Source organism: Phoca vitulina, unplaced genomic scaffold, assembly GCF_004348235.1.
Source record: "Phoca vitulina isolate PV1807 unplaced genomic scaffold, GSC_HSeal_1.0 scaffold19, whole genome shotgun sequence".
Lineage (NCBI taxonomy): Eukaryota > Metazoa > Chordata > Mammalia > Carnivora > Phocidae > Phoca > Phoca vitulina.
This window is the reverse complement of record NW_022589722.1, coordinates 8,045,836-8,061,179: the sequence shown is the minus strand read 5'-3', so window position 1 is coordinate 8,061,179 and position 15,344 is coordinate 8,045,836. Positions and strand designations below refer to the sequence as shown.

The following is a 15,344-nucleotide window of genomic DNA, read 5'->3' as shown; positions in this document are numbered from 1 at the left end:
GTACATTAAAAGGATTATTCACCATGACCAAGTGGGATTTATTCCTGGGCTGCAAGGTTGGTTCAACATCTGCAAATTAATCAGTGTGATACAATACATTAATAAAAGAAAGAACAAGAACCATATGATCCTCTCAATAGATGCAGAAAAAGGATTTGACAAAGTATAGCATCCTTTCTTGGTTAAAACTCTTCAGAGTGTAGGGATAGAGGGTACATACCTCAATATCATAAAAGCCATCTATGAAAAACCTACAGCGAATATTATTCTCAATGGGGAAGAACTGAGATCTTTTCCCCTAAGGTCAGGAACGCGGCAGGGATGTCCACTATCACCACTGCTTTCAACATAGTACTAGAAGTCCTAGCCTCAGCAATCAGACAACAAAAAGAAATCAAAGGCATCCGAATCAGCAAAGAAGTAGTCAAACTCTCACTCTTTGCAGATGAGATGATACTTTATGTGGAAATCCCAAAAGACTCCACCCCAAAACTGCTAAAACTCATACAGGAATTCAGTAAAGTGGCAGGATATAAAATCAATGCACAGAAATCAGTGGCATTTCTATACACCAACAACAAGACAGAAGAAAGAGAAATTAAGGAATCAATCCCATTTACAAGTGCACCCGAAACCATAACATACCTAGGAATAAATCTAACCAAAGAGGCAAAGAATCTGTACTTGATAAACTATAGAATACTCATGAAAGAAATTGAGGAAGACACAAAGAAATGGAAAAACGTTCCATGCTCATGGATTGGAAGAACAAATATTGTGAAAATGTCTATGCTACCTAGAGCAATCCACACATTTAATGCAATCCCTATCAAAATACCATCAACTTTTTTCAAAGAAATGGAACAAGTAATCCTAAAATTTGAATGGAACCAGAAAATACCCCGAATAGCCAGAGGAATGTTTTAAAAGAAAAGCAAAGCTGGTGGCATCACAATTCTGGATTTCAAGCTCTATTACAAAGCTGTACTCATCAAGACAGTATGGTACTGGCACAAAAACAGACACATAACTCTTCTGGGGACGGAGTCTATAGGCATTCAGAATGGTCCAGTGTTTGACCTACCATTGTAGGCTGTCCTATAATACAGCGTCTAACAAAACTAGGCTGTCCCGAACCCCTGGTAATAGAATCGTCTACCTTTATACCAAGAAGGTTGGGAAAGCACCAAAATCTGCATGTGTGTGTGCCCAGGCTGACTTCGAGGAGTTCGTGCTGTGAGACCTAAAGTCCTTATGATGTTGTCCAAAACGAAAAAACACATCAGCAGGGCCTATGGTGGTTCCATGTGTGCTCAGTGTGTTCGTGACAGGATCAAGCATGCTTTCCTTATCGAGGAGCAGAAAATCGTTGTGAAAGTGTTGAAGGACCAAGCACAGAGTCAGAAAGCTAAATAAACAAATGAAGCTTTTTTGAGTAATAAAAAAAATCAGAAGGCTTGGGGAAAAAAAAACAACAGACACATAGATCAATGGAACAGAATCAAGAGCCCAGAAATGGACCTCAACTCTATGGTCAACTAATCTTCGACAAAGCGGGAAAGAACGTCCAATGGAAAAAAAGACAGTCTCGTCAACAAATGGTGTTTGGAAAATTGGACAGCCACATGTAGAAGAATGAAACTGGATCATTTCCTTATACCACACACAAAAATAGACTCAAAATGGTTGAAAGACCTAAATGTGAGACAGGAGTCCATCAAAATCCTAGAGGGGAACACAGGCAGTAACCTCCGCGACCTCAGCCATAGCAGCTTGTTCCTAGACACATCGCCAAAGGCAAGGGAAGCAAGGGCAAAAATGAACTATTGGGACTTCATCAAGATAAAAAGCTTTTGTGCAGCAATGGAAACAGTCAACAAAACCAAAAGACAACCGAGAGAATGGGAGAAGATATTTACAAATTGACATATCAGATAAAGGGCTAGTATTCAAAATCTATAAAGAACTTATCAAACTCAACACCCAAAGAACAAATAATCCAGTCAAGAAATGGGCAGAAGACATGAACAGACAATTTTCCAAAGACATCCAAATGGCCAAAGACACATGAAAAAGTACTCAACATCCCTTGGCATCAGGGAAATCCAAATCAAAACCTCAATGAGATACCACCTCACACCAGTCAGAATAGCTAAAATTAACACGTCAGGAAATGACAGATGTTGGCAAGGATGCCCAGAAAGGGGAACCCTCCTACATTGTTGGTGGGAATGCAAGCTGGTGCAGCCACTCTGGAAAACAGTATGGAGGTTCCTCAAAAAGTTGAAATAGAGCTACCCTATGATCCAGCAATTGCACTACTGGGTATTTACCCCAAAGATACAAATGTAGTGATCTGAAGGAGTACGTGTACCCCAATGTTTATAACAGCAATGTCCACAATAGCCAAGCTATGAAAAGAGCCAAGATGTCCATCGACAGATGAATGGATAAAGAAGATGTGGTATATATATACAATGGAATATTATGCAGCCATCAAAAAAACTGAAATCTTGCCATTTGCAATGACATGGATAGAACTAGAGGGTATTATGCTAAGCGAAGTAAGTCAGTAAGAGAAAGACAAGTATCATATGATCTCACTGATATGAGGAATTTGAGAAACAAGACAGAGGATCATAGGGGAAGGGAGGAAAAAAAATGAAACAAGGTGAAACCAGAGAGGGAGGCAAACCATAACAGACTCTTAATCTCAGGAAATAAACTGAGGGCTGCTGGAGTGGTGGGGGGTGGGAGGGATGGGGTGGCTGGGTGATGGACATTGGGGAGGGTATGTGCTATGGTGAGTGCTGTGAATTTTGTAAGACTGATGAATGACAGACTGTACCTCTGAAACAAATAATACATTGTATGGTAAAAAAAAAAAAAAAAGATAGTAAGAAGGGAAAAATGCAGGGGGCACGGAATCAGAGGGGGAGACGAACCATGAGAGATTATGGACTCTGAGAAACTGAGGGCTTTGGGGGGGGGGATGGGTTAGCCTGGTGTTGGGTATTAAGGAGGGCATGTATTGCATGGAGCACTGGGTGTTACACGCAAACAATGAATCATGGAACACTGCATCAAAAACTAATGATGTAATGTATGGTGACTAACATAACATAAAAAAATAAAATTAAAAAATAAATTGCTTGATGCATGTAAAGCATGGCAATTAAAAAAAAAAGAGGGAAAAACCAAATATTTAACTTTTAGGTTCTTTGCTTTCATGATTTTTTTGTAACGTACCTGATTTGCCAACAAGAAAAGTAGCTTAAGATGATGGTTAGCTTTTGTTTAATATCTCATGAAATTTTCATGAACAATTCAAGCATAGTTATAAGAACAAGTGAATTAAATAGAGGTAAATGGGATACAAGTTTATAAATGGACTTTTCAACAATAATTATGCTTTATGTCTACTTAAAAATATTTGCGAAAATTGAAGATGTTATATAGAAACCTAATGGTAACCACAAACCAAAAACCACTAATAGATATGCAAAGAATAAAGAGAAAGAAATCCAAGTATAAAACTAAAGAAAACCAGAAAACCATGAAAGAGAGCAAGAGAAGAAAGGACCAGAGAAAAGCTACAAAAACAACCACAAAACAAATAACAAAATGGCAATAAATTCATATCTATCAATAATTAATTTGAATGTAAGTGGACTAAACACTCCAATCAAAAGATATAGGGTGACAGAGTGGATAGTATATGTATGATACTATATATAGAAAACCTGAAAGACTCCACCAAAAAAATACTAGTGGGTAGGCACCATCTGTATGCTGCCTATAAGATACTCATTTCAGACCTAAAGACACCTGCAGATTGAAAGTGAGGGGATGGCGAAACATTTATCATGCAAGTGGATGTCAAAAGAAAGCCAGATTATCAATATTTACAATGGAAAAAATCGACTTTAAAACAAAGACTCTAAAAAGAGACAAAGAACACTGTATAATAATAAAGGGGGCAATCCAACAAGAAGACATAACAATTTTAAGTATTTATGCATCCAACATGGGAGTACCCAGGTCATAAAACAGTTAATAACAAACACAAAGAAACTAATTGATAGTAATACAATAATAGTAGGAGAATTTAACACCCCACTTACATTGATGGACAAATCATCCAAACAGAAAATCGACAAGAAAACTGTCTTTGAATGACACACTGAATCATAGATTTAACAGATATAGTCAGAACATTGCATCCTAAAACAGCAGACTACACATTCTTTTCTTTCTTTCTTTTTTAAAAAAGATTTTATTTATTTATTTATTTGAGGGAGAGAGAGAAAGAGAGAGGGGGAGGGGGAAGGGCAGAGGAAGTGAGAGAATCCTTAAGCAGACTCCCCGCTGAGCACAGAACCCACCCAGTGCACAATCCCAGGACCCTTAGATCATGACCTGAGCCAAAATAGAGTCAGATGCTTAACTGACTGAGCGACCCAGGCACCCCTACACATTCATTTCAAGTGTACACAGAAACATTCTCCAGGATAGATCACATATTAAGCCACAAAACAAGCCTCAACAAATTCAGAAAGATTGCATTTCTGACCACAATGCTATGAAACTAGAAACCAACCACAAGAAAAAATCTGGAAAGACCATACATGTGTGGAGGTTAAATAATGGTGCTACTAAACAATGAATGGGTAAATCAAGAAATCAAAAAAAGAAATCAAAAAGTATGTGGAAACAAATGAAAATGGAAACACAGTGGTCCAGAACCTTTGGGATACAGCAAAAGCTGTTCTAAGAGGGAGGCTTATAGCAATACAGGCCTACCTCAAGAAGGAAGAAAAATCTCAAACAACCTAACCTTACACCTAAAGGAGCTAGGAAAAGAACAACAAACAAAATCCCAAAGCAGCAGAAGGAAGGAAATAATAAAGATTAGAACAGAAATAAATGATACATGAATTAAGTAAAGTTGCAGGATACAAAATCAATGTGCAGAAATCTGTTGCATTTCTATACACTAAAAATGAAGCAGCAGAAAGAGAAATTAAGAAAAAAATCCCATTTATAATTGCACCCAAAATAATAAGATACCTGGGAATAAACCTAACCAAAGAGGAGAAAGACTTGTATTCTGAAAACTATAAAACATTGATGAAAGAAATTGAAGATGACACAAAGAAATGGAAAGACATGCCATGCTTATGGATTGGGAGAACAAATATTGTTAAAATGTGTGTAGTACTACCCAAAGCTATCTACAGATTTAATGCAATCCCTATCAAAATACCAATGACATTTTTCACAGCACTAGAACAAACAATCCTAAAATTTGTATGGAACCACAAAAGATCCCAAATAGCCAAAGCAATTTTGAAAAAGAACAAAACTGGAGGTATCACAATCCCACACTTCAAGTTATATTACAAAGCTGTAGTAATCAAAACATTATGGTACTGGCACAAAAATAGACACATAAATCAGATCAATAGAACAGAATAGAAAACCCAGAAATAAACCCAATTATATGGTCAGCTAATCTTTGATAAAGCAGGAAAGAATATCCAATGAGAAAAAGACAATCTCTTCAATAAATGGTGTTGGGAAAACTGGACAGCTACATGCAAAAAATGAAACTGGACTATTTTCTTACACCATACACAAAAATAGACTGAAAATGGATTAAAGACCTAAATGTGAGACCTGAAACCGTAACAATCCTGGCAGAGAGCACAGGCGGTAATTTCTCTAACATTGACCATAGCAACATTTTTCTAGATCTGTCTCCTGAGGCAGGGGAAATAAAAGCAAAAATAAATTATTGAGACTACATCAAAATAAAAAGTTTCTGCACAGCAAAGGAAGCAATCAACAAAACTAAAAGGCAACCTATGGGATGGGAGAAGATATTTGCAAATGACATATCTGATAAAGGGTTGGTATCTAAAATATATAAAGAGGGGGACCTGGGTGGCTCAGTTGTTACGTGTCTGCCTTCGGCTCAGGTCATGATCCCAGCCTGGGATCGAGCCCGGCATCAGGCTCCCTGCTTGCCGGGAAACCTGCTTCTCCCTCTCCCACTCCCCCTGCTTGTGTTCCCTCTCTCACTGTGTCTCTCTCTGTCAAATAAATAAAATCTTTAAAAAAAAATAAAATATATGAAGAACTGATACAACTCAACACCCCCAAAACAAATAATCCAATTAAAAAATAAGCAGAAGACATAAACAGACATTTCTCCAAGCAAGACATCCAGATGGCCAGCAGACACGTGAAAAGATGCTCTACATTACTCATCAGCATGGAAATGCAAATCAAAACCATAATGAGATATCACCTCACACCTGTCAGAGTGGCTAAAATAAAAAACACAAGAAACAAGTGAGGATGTGGGAAAAAAGGAACCCTCTTGCACTGTTGGTGGGAATGCAAACTGTTGTAGCCACTGTGGAAAACAGTATGGGTTCCTTAAAAAATTAAAAATAGAACTATCCTACGATCCAGAAATTGCACTTGTGAGTATTTACCCAAAAAATATAAAAACACTAATTCAAAGGGATACATGCATCCTTATGTTTACAGCAGCATTATTTACAATAACCACATTATGAAAGCAGTCCAAGTGTCCATTGATAGATGAATGGATAAAGAAGATGTGGTGTGTATATATATACAATAGAATATTACTCAGCCATAAAAGGAATGAAATCTTGCCATTTGCAATGACATGGTTGGAACTAGAGAGTATAATGCTAAGTGAAATAAGAGAGAAACAAATACCATATGATTTCACTCATGTAGAATTTAAGAAACAAAACAAATGAGTGAAGGAAAAAAAGAGATTGAGAGAGACAAACCAAGAAACAGACTCTTCACTGTAGAGAACAAACTGATGGTTACCAGAGGGGAGATGGGTGAGGGGATGGGTGAAACAGGTGATGGGGATTAAGGAGTGAACTTGCTGATGAGCACCTGGTATGGTATGGAAGTGTTGAATCACTATATTGTACACCTGAAACTAATATAACACTGTATGTTAACTATACTGGAATTTTTAAAAAAGATTTTTAAATTTATTTGTGAAAGAGAGAGAAAGCATGAGCATGAGGGGAGTGGTGGGGGAGGAGCAGAGGGGGAGGGAGAGAGATAATCTCAAGCAGACTCTCGGCTGAGCTCAGAGCCTGAAGTGGGGCTTGATCTCACAACCCTGAAATCATGACCTGAGCCAAAATCAAGAGTCTGACACTCAACCAACTGAGCTACTCAGGCGCCCCTATGCTGGAATTAAAAAAAAAAAAAGTTGCAATTTTTTTTTTTTTAAGATTTTATTTATTTATTTGACAGAGAGAGACACAACGAGAGAAGGAACACAAACAGGGGGAATGGGAGAGGAAGAAGCAGGCTTCCCGCGGAGCAGGGAGCTGGATGAGGGGCTCGATCCCAGGACCCTGGGATCATGACCTGAGCCGAAGGCAGACACTTAACAACTGAGCCACCCAGGCGCCCTTGATAACTTTAAACCTTAGCGCTATACTCAGTTAAATGATGGATATTCATTGAATATCTAGATCATTTCAAGAAAGATAAAACATTGAAACGTTAATTGCCAAACATAAGTTTATCTACTTTTGGAATCTTGTTTTTATACACGATAGAGAAGCTAAATATATTTGAGTCTGTTAATAAACATGAAAAATTATACTCTAAGATATGCCTCTAGACAATTATGAAATGATGTATTCATAAATTTGCTACAGAATGATAGTATGTGATAGTTCACAACTGCCTGATTCCTGGTTTTCACTGAAAACTAGGGTTACTAATGGTTAAAAATTCTAATCCATATTGTGTAAATGAATCTACTAGAAATAATAAAAGTAAAGAAAAAAGCAACTCTGTGCAAGGAAAGTAAGATGTGTTTTTGATAAGTGAAAATATGAAGTATGTGTTTTTGTTAAAGGAAAAAGGGAAATTTTCTTCTAAAGTAGAATGACTAATTTTCCAGACTTAGAAATAAGAAAGAGTAGGACAAAAACTGAATGAATAAAAAAAAATTTTTTTTTAAGAAGGTTTTTGGAAAAGGAATCTTGGAAAAGGAATTCTTTTCGTGGGTGGTCAAGCTTGCCAAGATTGGATGGATTTATTTACATGGGTTAAAAAAAAAAAATTAGCCTTTATATTACTAACTAGTATACTGACACAAAATTAGAACTTGGTTCTCTCTCTGTTAAAGTTTTCCTAGGGATGCCTAGGTGTCTCAGTTGGTTAAGCGTCTGCCTTTGGCTGAGGTCATGATCCCAGGGTCCTAGGATCGAGTTCCGCATCAGGCTCCCTGCTCAGTGGGGAGCCTGCTTCTCCCCCTGCCTGCTGCCCCACCCTGCTCATTCTCTCTCTCTCTCTCTCTCTCTGACAAATAAATAAAATCTTTAAAAAAAACAAAAAAAGACCCAAAACAAAACAAAAAAAACCAAGTTTTCTTAGATTATTGGTCTGCTCTTAATAAAACACTGTAAAAAAGTATCTTTCCTTATGTTTTAAATAATCTGCCTGGGCAATCAGCATTTTATGTCCTAAAATAATTTCCCATGCTTCATGTTGTCTTTATCAGGTCTTTGATTACTTAAGAAAACCAAGTATTCTTAATATTAAAAAAGCTATGATTTGTTTTTTTTTTTTACAACTATGTAATTTTCTGTATTTGTGAGATCTTTTAATTGTCACTTTGGTTAAATGGATAACTAAATATTGTTTCACAGTGACTTGTGAGCCTATGTAGTGAAGTGTTCAAACTTTTTGACTTTTTTTTTAATTATGTTCAGTTAGCCACTGTATAGTACATAATTAGTTCTTGATGTAGTGTTCAGTGATTCATTAGTTACGTATAACACCCAGTGCTCATCACAGCACTTGCCCTTCTCGACATTTTTGACAATTTTCCAAAATCAAATTCTAAATGGAATCTTTTTTACTTCAGACTAACTTTGAGATTGTCCGGAGCACTCCTGGAAAATCTCAAAGGATTTCTGTCTCACTTTGTAAAAGAGAGATATTAAGCTAATTAGAAATATGTGATATGTTAAATTATGTGGGAAGCATTGTTTTTTTTTTTCCGAAGATTTTATTTATTTATTTGAGAGAGAGAATGAGAGCGAGAGAGCATGAGAGGGGGGAGGGTCAGAGGGAGAAGCAGACTCCCCGCTGAGCAGGGAGCCCGATGCGGGACTCGATTCGGGGACTCCAGGATCATGACCTGAGCCAAAGGCAGTCACTTAACCAACTGAGCCACTCAGGCACCCATGGGAAGCATTGTTAAATAAGAAGTGATGATAAATCTTCTTAGGTTATATGTGTATGGATATATGTTACTAATATAGATATTCCAAAAATAGTGTGAAATTCTTAGAAATTTGCAGTATTACAGTTTTGTAAACAGTATTGAAACATTTATCTTTCTCTCTACTTGATCCCTCCAGAATGTGGAAACTCTTAGCATTCTTATTTTCATGGCAATATAGTTATTTTCATAAGTTCTATAAGAATCTTTTCTTGTAATAAGACACAATTAGAAACATCAGTTATATTAACAAGGTATTGACTGGAATATCATATTTGAGAATGATGTGCATCAAATCAGATATGACCTGACAGTTTTAAGGAACTAAGGTTGATTTTAAGGAGCTGGTGCTTATAAGCCCCCACACCCCCTTAGAAAAGCTGACCTGTATCTGGCTTACAGCATTCCCCACCTTACAGGTGAGTAAGGAAGGTCACTTCTTGGCAGACCTAGGAATCTTAGGATATTTGGGGGATACTGAAAAGAGAGGAATTCACCCAAATCAGTAGGTAGTGCAGGCAAAATATGGTAGTGAATTCTTGGCTTGGCTCCTAGCCTTGAGAGGCTTTTAAAAGTCCAATCTAGAATTTCTAATGAAAAGTTCCAGCACAGCATACTCAAATATGGGCCTATACAAGCTCTTGTTGCACTTATATAAATGATCAGGCCAAGAATAATGATCAGACTTACTTCACAAACAAATTAGTCTTCCTTTGATTATCATTGAAATGGAGAAATGGGAGTGACTATAGAAAGAATTTGTTTTTTTTGTTTCAGTGGAAAACTATAGTGCACCCTTGTGGGCTCTGTCTTGCACATTTTGCCAATTCTTGCTAAGTCCTGAATTCTTTTAGTTTGCTCTATTATCTGGTTACAACTCTCCAAATTAAAGTTTCTAATTTTTTCTTTCTTCTGGTTTGGAATTAAGACTGCCCTTTTCTGGAATTAAAATAAAAACTAAAATAAAGAAAAAAAACCTGCCCTTTTCCTGAAGTCCTGTAAGCTGAAGCTGGATGACTTGATATAAACTAAAAAAAAAAAAAAGACCACAGATTATGTCTGGGCAACCTTCATGCCTTCTGCTATGTGCACCATTCAGAAAGTTCACTGGAGCACCTGATGGCATGACCAGAGACATTCAAGCTCCAAACCAGGAAAACTAATCAGATGGGCACTGCCAGCCTCACTCCACTTTCTAAAGATGCTTCAAGCTCAAGCCTAAAAATCTTGGCTGGCTGCCCCTCTGGACTCAGAAACTGGGTTTCTAACAATCTTTGCTTTTCTTTAGTTTCATAGAAATTTCCCTCATTAAATTCCTGATTGCTAGCACCATCCAGCAAAGTGTCATAAAATGTTTGTGTGTGTGTGTGTGTGTGTGTTTGTATTTTAACACCACCTATCCAAACCCCTGAACAAATCTCAAGGACTTGTGGCCATGACCTGTGCTGTTAGGAAGAAAATCGATCAGATAAAAGCATTCACTTGCCTTAATCGTTTATTCTTCTGAGCATAAAAAAGCACTTCAAAGGGAAAACACTCTTAACCCAAAGCATGCCTTAATAATGGTGGGATTTAGACATCAGAGGGCAGAGGTGTTTAGGGACGGGTGAGCCTTCTGGTGACACTTAGGTCAGATCTCTTCTGTTTTCCCACCAAGATGGCTTCCTTTCAATACAAACTCTTTGCGTCTGCTATTCCCTTGGCCAAGACTTTGCCTCTCACTCCTATTGCTTTGTCTGCTAATGTCTACTCATCCTTTAGATCTCAATGGAAGCAGTGCTTTCTCAGGGAAACCTTCACTGACCTGAGTCAGATTTTCTTAACTTCTTAAAAGACTGTGACCACTCCTTCTTAGCACTTGTCACAGCTTCAGTTTTTCATATATGTATGCAGTTATTTGATTGTTGACTGACTCCTCCACTGGATACCAAGTTTCAAGAGGGTATGAGTGATGCCTGCTCTTGGGCACTTGTATCTGTAGCACATGGCACCTTACCTGGTATGTGGTGGGCCCACCCTAAATAGTTGTTGAATGAGTGGACTAGGGACTTTCAATGACTTTAGGCATTTCCCTTTCTACTGCCTCCACCCCCATGCCATAATAGAGGCCAAGGATATCCTTTTACAAAAGCCTATAGATGTAAAATATAGTAAAGCAAAAGACATTAAATAGCCTCTCCTTTCATATTGTTTCAACATATTCCTTTTTCAGTGTTCTAGATCAATACTGTGTCAGTGTGGCATGCACATGCATGTGCCTCCATGGCATGGAGTTTTACCAAGCTGATCATAACACTCCTTGGGATTCACTTGGGAATAATGCAAAATAAACATACTGTGACCAATCTTGTAGGACGGAACTTGCTGTATGAGGCCCACAGCATTAGGACAGGGTCCTCCTCAGAAATTGATTAACATGGCTTGGACCATTGATCTAGGACTCCCTACCTCCTCAAGTAAAGATTAGTTTAGACTGGTTCTGTTTTTGCATTGGAAAAAGAGTTTTCCAGCTTTTGCAGATGAGATCTTAGCCATTTAAAAGGCTTTTACCTTTTTTCTCTACCCTGCGGGCCATGATGGTCACATATGGTCATTGCTGGGTCCACCCCATCCTGGGAGGTCTTTCTAAAAGCTGAAAGACAACACTCTGGCCTCAGACCAAATGTGGAATGGAAATGGCCTGGCTTCTTGGCAGCTTCTCTGTCCCACTGACAGCAGCCCAGCTTGTGGAGGCATCTGGTATCAAGAATATCCTGAGCTTGGGTCCTGGGAAAATTTTTCTCTGTGGCTTTTGTGGAAAAAAAAAAAAGCTTTAAGGACTCTGTGTGTGTGTGTGTTGCATATTATACGTCAAATATTTTCAAAAACCTTAGAACTAACCAAAATAGATTTCATTCTAGAAACATTATCTGTCATTTATGATGGAGACTTTTTATAACTCTTAAGGTTGAGATTACATTACATCAAGTTTTTTATAACAGCCGTTATTTTGGAAGCCTGAGGGTGGGAAAGCAGATTATAATTTAAATTGTGTGGTAGACATTTTCCATGTGGTTTAATATGAAGATTTAGGAGTCAGGATTTGGGATCTTCAGTCCAAATAAATTGCACTCTTCATCCAAGGAGTGTGCAAAAGAAGAGAACAGTGATAATAACAGTAATTAAGTGTGTTGACTTAGGTGTGGGTAAGAATCTCAGGTTATTAGTTATATGGCTTCCACACGATTACTTCTGTGAGCCCGTCTCCAAACTGAGAAGGGTAATTTCTACTTTGCAGAGTTGTAAGGACTATTTGCTATGATACATGTAAAGTCCTTAGCATGCGTTAAGTGTCCAATAAATGATGAATTTTATTATAATTATTATTCCTACAATATGCCCACACCAAAATGGACACTTGTGGGCAGCAATCTTAGGGTGATGAGAGGAAACCAGATTGTAGTTTCTAGGTGATAAGAAGGGTGCAGATCTTCCAGAAGGAGAGGGAGAAGCCGTTCTGTCTCTCCTCAACAACATGTGGGGTAGAGAAGGTTAGCCTAGTTCTTAGATAAGGAAACTGAGGCCCAGGGAAGTTAAATGACTAGCTCAAAGGTGCACAGCTAATAAGTGACAGAATTGCAGAACCAGGACCTAAATTCAGGCCTAATTACCGATTCAAAGGTTCTTTCTATTATACCATAGCAGTAAAAGTTCAACCAGTATTAATATCAGAAGTTAAAAAGTAAGTATTCTACTCACATAATACAGTTTGGTGCTATCTTTTGTTAGCCTGGCATAGCAGTTTGAAACTTTCAGGGGATCTCCTTCACTTGTTCCCCATGACCCCCCAGAAAACATGTATTTCTTTAGATGAGAAGATACAGAGGTTTAGGGGCTTATAGAGATTATCCAAATTCACTGGGACAAGTTGAGGGATAGGGCTGGTGATGGTGCAAACCAGGCCTACCCCCACAGAGAGCACCTCTGGACCTTGTGGGGCCTGCCAGCACAGGGCCAGGCCCCCACTAAACTCCCAGTGAGTGTGAATTGAACAATCATAGCTAACAGTCAGGCCACAGTTACATTCATTTTCTCATTTAACCCTCAGTACAACCCACCGGGATCTAGAGACTCACAGCCGGGGAGTGTTCTCCCTGAGTCTAATGTCCATGCTCAACACTGCACATACTCTTTTTTTGATTAATCAGGTCAGGCTTGCTGATTCTTAATGTGGTGCCCTTTCTGGTACTAACTGGTTTCAGTGTGGGCCAATAAAAACCAAGATTCCAAATCAAGCACAAAACAAACCAACAGACCGATAGATCCCTGGAAACAATCAAGAGGCAAGAACAGAAATGGTTAGCTCTTGCACATTCTCCTCCTTGCAACTGTAGTCACTATATAGCATGTTCTCCCACAGGAGGCTCCATCCTTAGCCTGGAAATGAAAATAGAGCATTCCATGTAGGCCACTGGATGTGTGGCCTAAAGAAACTCAATGATCTCACATTAATTTGTGTGAAGGAAGGACAATGCTTTTTAAAAGTAGTATGCATTTGATCCCTGACTGCAAATAAGCACCTCAGAGCCAGCTTAGATTCTTCCTCTCATATCTGTGGCTCTCTCCCTTTCCCCTGTGGTACAGCTATTGGCCACAAATTCTTTGTCTTGCGTCAAAGGCCTTTCAAGCTCCCACCTCGAACCATCAAAGATTCCTTAACTTCCTTTTTTCCTCTGTAAACATCACTTCATTACTCTGTCTCCTGTACATACACTGAACCTCTTGACAACAGTTTGATTCAGGGGAAAGCTGGGATCTTAAATATTTCAGAGATGCAATGGGTGATGAAAGCATGAATGTGTAGCTACTGAATTGACCCTGGGAGCAAAAAAGGGGAAAAAAAAGTTTGATTTCAGAATTATAAGAATTTTTCTTTGCCCTTTTTCTTCTTTTTTCTCCTACTATTTCCCTCCCCTAGACAACCACCCGTCTCGCTGCCTGACTCCCACCAGCACCCGCCCTGGGCCCGGCTGGGTAGTGGGGGGCTCCCAACCTTCCCTTTCACCATCAGAAGGGAGGGCCTCAAGAATTATAAGAATTTTTTCATTGCACCATGTACCTATCAGGAGGGCAGCACATCAGCTGACCATATTGCCACAGAAGTATTTCTTCCCAAAGAGGAAGGGGCTTAAGGACTAGAAGGGTTACAAGTAGGAACAGACAGAGCAGGCAGGCAAAAGTGGCAAAACATTGAACTGAAATGCATTGAGAGAATCTCTGTATCTGAGAAATGAATGGCAGGGTCAAGGATGGCCAAGGAGAGGACCTGTCTTCCTCTTGACCACAGACTGGACCACAGACTATTCTTTTCCTTCTCCATGAATAGTTAAGGGGAAAAAGAGCAACCACTGGCCTGGCTATTGACAAGCAAATGAAATATGCTGGCTCTAATCCAAGTTCTCTCCTAGCAAGGCAGTTGGTGGTGCCTGCTGGTTCTCTTAACTTCTCAGAGCCTCTAACCACTGGACAGCATAGTCCCTCCAGCCCTTGAAAGTGATCTCAAGCTTCAATGCTCTATAGAAGGTAGCATCGTGCAAAGCAGGGCTTCCCAAACCTTAGTCTGCATCACAATCATCCGGAGGCCTTCCTACAACAGAGATTGTTGGGCCCCACAGCAGAGTTTCAGATTCAGTGGGTCTGGGGTGGGGCCCAAGAGCTTACATTTCTACAAATTCTCAACTGACACTGATGCGCTGGTCTGGGGACCATGCTTTAGGAACTGTTGGTTTAGAGGGAAAACAAGGACTTGTAGGAGGACAGGGATTCTGGTCCCAGTTCTGCCACTTCCTGTGTGCTTTTGAGTGAGACACTTAACTTCTTTGAGTTTGGGTTTTCTCATCTAGTAGGGCAGATATGGAGGATAATGGTAGTGTCAGATATACGGACTGTGTTCAACTCTGGCCCTGCCACTGACCACCTGTGTGGTCTTAGACAAACTGCTTCACCTTTGAATCCCTCAGTTCCTTCACCTAGAAAGTGGGGGCAATAATTTTCT

At 39.0% G+C, this 15,344-nt stretch overlaps 1 pseudogene; it reads left to right on the top strand.

The window, feature by feature from the left end:
- The first annotated feature begins 1,063 nt into the window (after nt 1-1,063).
- On the top strand, nt 1,064-1,416 carry LOC116640125 (annotated as a pseudogene).
- Nucleotides 1,417-15,344: the final 13,928 nt, after the last annotated feature.